The sequence below is a fragment of the Dipodomys ordii genome, unplaced genomic scaffold, assembly GCF_000151885.1.
Source record: "Dipodomys ordii isolate 6190 unplaced genomic scaffold, Dord_2.0 Scaffold86, whole genome shotgun sequence".
Classification (NCBI taxonomy): Eukaryota; Metazoa; Chordata; class Mammalia; order Rodentia; family Heteromyidae; genus Dipodomys; species Dipodomys ordii.
The window spans coordinates 1965167-1968666 of NW_012267302.1; the positions used below are offsets into that span (position 1 = coordinate 1965167).

At 47.4% G+C, this 3500-nt stretch overlaps 1 protein-coding gene across 2 annotated transcripts in view; it reads right to left on the bottom strand.

The window, feature by feature from the left end:
* P4ha1 (prolyl 4-hydroxylase, alpha polypeptide I) overlaps positions 1–296 on the bottom strand; it is a 64012-nt gene extending 63716 nt beyond the window's left edge. For both annotated transcript variants that reach the window (XM_013025689.1, XM_013025690.1), the window contains exon 1: positions 122–296. The gene's annotated coding sequence lies outside the window, so the exon portion shown is untranslated. The remainder of the gene's footprint in view (positions 1–121) is intronic.
* Between the last annotated feature and the right edge of the window lie 3204 nt (positions 297–3500).

The following is a 3500-nucleotide window of genomic DNA, read 5'->3' on the forward strand; positions in this document are numbered from 1 at the left end:
CCCCCGCCCCCGAGCCATCCCACCGGAGCGGGGAGGCCCGGCCGCTGCGGCCTCCCCACCAGGGCGTCCGCGGCCGCCGTGGGGCCTGCGCCTCGGCACCGAGGTCCGGGGAACGTCTCACCTGGAGAGTGGACAGCGAGGGAGGCACGCTCCGCAGCCACAGAAGACCGCGCTCGCTCCGGCTACCCACCCCGAGCCCTCAGCCCGCTGGCGGCGCGACTGGGCAGCAGAGGGAGCCCGTCAGCCCTTTTATAACCACTAGGCCGCGACGGCCGCGCTCGCTACGTGAGCCCGGTCACAACAGCGCCCCGCGAGTGCGCTTGCGCCCCGCGCCGGCCTCTCTCCCGCCTCCACCCGCAGCGGCTTGTGGAGCCCGTGGCGGGGGAGATGGGGTAGGGCTGGCCCTCGCCGGGGAGGGGCAGGCGCGCCCGAGGGGGAACGCGCCTGCGCAGTGCGCGCGCCACGCTGCCGTTACCGTGGTTACAAGGGGACTTCCCCCCCCCTCCCCCGCACTACCCCCGCCCTCAAGTTTAGCGCTTTAATTTCAGGGTCACTGTCCGGTCTAACCGCTGAAGCCGCCAGCAAAGACATTCCTTGGAAATGGGAAGAGGCTTATAGACGTGTAGAAAATAAAACGGAAAGGAATTTTGGAGAGAGAAGTCATATGGTGCGTTTGGTCTTGGTGTCTCTGTGATGGCCCCAAAGCCTTTTTGCTTTCAGACATGGTCCCTCCTCTCCATTCACCTTTCTGGAATTTCGTTGTCTCCCAACCTTTTAAACTTTTATCTGTTGGCAATAGATCTCCAGGGTTAGATGGTCCTCGAGGCTCACCCCAGTGCTCCACTGGGTATTATCTGCGAAAAGGAATTACAGTGTTATCTGTCTCCTAGGATTGTTATGGGAATTAAATGATAATTCATGTAAAGCACTTACCTCGTGGCCTGGCATCCCGAAATATGGGTAAATATTAGAATCTGTTAAGGGTTTCTCAATGGTAGGCCTTTCGTCTACCGTACTTGAGGCCCAGGGTTCGGTCTCAGCACCAACCCAGCACCTCGAGCTGCTGTGTGCTAGGGAGGCCAGGACTGGAAGGAAAAGGAAACTATGAAGTCCTTCGTGTAAGACAGCAGATGTTGTGTTTGGTTTTACTCATTTTCTTAAAAGAGAGCCATACTAATGGGAGCAGACAGTGAAAAAGGTAGTTTCCCTCTTGTCAATAAAGGAATAACTTCTCTAAGAGTTAATCATTTGAAAAATGCTTCTAAAATTTTCCATAGGGCTAAAAAGCAAAGCAATAATTAACAACTGACAGTAACCTGGGAGGTAGGGTTCATTACGTAGTAACAAAAACAGATAAAAGGATGCTTGAGAGCTCCAGGCAACTTCAAAGTACAGATATTTAAATAAATGGTTTTCAAAATGTGGTCAGGGGTCAACAAGGTCAAAGATAAGACTCTGTCCCTTTCACTAAAGACAATACAATGGAGTTTTTCCTGACACTGCCCAGCCTGTGCTATTGCAATGGACTGCATGCCGGGCTGGTATGAGAATCTTAAGCTGGACATTAAGCAGATTTGCAGAAATGTAAAATACCCCACTTTTCTGTAAATTCTTCTTGCTTTGGAAAAGTTACTTTCATTAAAAAATATTGTTTGGGGGGCTGGGAAGGTGGCTCAGTGGTAGAGCGAGTGCTTGCCTTGCATGCATGAGGCCCTGGGTTCGATTCCTCAGCACCACATAAGCAAAAAGAAAAAAGCCGGAAGTGGTGCTGTGGTTCAAGTGGTAGAGCGCTAGCCTTGAGCTGAATTGCTGAGGGACAGAACCCAAGCCCAGAGTTCAGGCCCCACGACCGGACCCCCACACACACAAAAAACAACAAAAAATATTGTTTGGGCTGGGAAGGTGGCTCAGAGATAGAGCGCTTGCCTTGCATGCATGAGGCCCTGGGTTCGATTCCTTAGCACCACATAAGCAAAAAGAAAAAAGCTGGAAGTGGCACTATGGCTCAAGTGGTAGAGCGCTAGCCTTGTGCTGAAGAGCTGAGGGACAGTGCCGAGGCCCAGAGTTCAGGCCCCACGACCTGACCAAAAAAATAAATAAATAAATAATATTGTTTATGAAGCAGCCAGTGAGTTGGCTTACCTAAATGTGTATATCCAGAGATTTAGGAAAAGCTGGCAATGTCGAGATACTCAAGTCTTAAGGACAATTAAAGTTGTTAAGATCCCTGAAAATGGTTTTAACAAATTTAAATGTTGGGAAGCAATTTCATAGATGTCAGTAGTTAGTATAAATAGTGCTAAGAATTTAAATGAAACTTCAAAATGGTAAGAAAGAAGCATGTGATCTTTTCTGAAGAAAAAAATGTTTACATTAATGTGTGAAATTTATAATTGTTTTTAAATGAGTATTTTATATATTTTAACTCCTAATACAGGTAAATGTTGACAGATACCACATCAAATTGGCTTCTTGTAGTTCTCAAATACTTTTTAGAAGAGTAAAGAAATCAGAGACTAAAGAATGGCTCCAGACTGGCAGATTTACTGTGAAGCCAGTGAAACTGAAGCTTCAGAATTCATTAACACTGTCCCTTTCCAAGTCCCTGGAAGGAGTCCTAGTGATATATTGACATGATCATATGCTTTTGTAAGATCTGTAAAAGTCAGATATTTTAACAGCAATCTTTGTTCTCAGTGACTTCCTCTCTGCCAAGCTTCCTCTTATCTAGTGGTGTTGAAGTAGCTAGCAAGCATTTTTTTTAAATAAAGTTAAAGTTGAATTAGGGTTACATTTGGTTTGAGTTTAGTGAGATGTATTTTTGTAACCCATAGTCTCTCCCGTGTGTAGTTTATGCCAGCTGTCCCAGGCTTCCAAGAATACTCATACCACCCATTGTGCTGACCCACCCACAACTGTAAACAGGAAAGGTGCAGGGCCAGACCTCTGGTTATCTGAATGTGTCCTCTGTGCAAGCATAAAAAAAAAGTGTGCTCTGACCATTTGGGGGCACTGGATTCAGTCCTCAACAAATAGTGAAACCAGGTGCGGGTGGCTCACTCCTGTAATCCTAGCTACCCAGGAGGGTGAGATCTGAGGATCAAGGTTCAAAGCCAGCCCAGGCAGGAAAGACCGTGAGACTCCTATCTCCAATAAACCACTAGAAAACCGGAAGTGGCGCTGTAGCTCAAGTAGTAAAGCACTTGCCTTGAACTGAAGAGCTGAGGAACAGCGCCCAGGCCCAGAGTTCAAGCCCGATGACCGACAAAAAAAAAAAAAGGAAAGGAAAGGAAGAGCTTATCTGGAGGAATAAAAAATAAATTACATAACTGCTCTCTGAATGATAAGGCAAAAAAGCAGAGCCACTCCAGACTTACTGCAATCTCTTCTGCATCTAAAAACAAGTTGAATGTAAGTCCCACACAGGTGGCTCAAAGTTGGTACCTGATGCTTTCACTCATTGGCTGGTGCACTACCAACTAGCCTTGCCTCCAACCCCA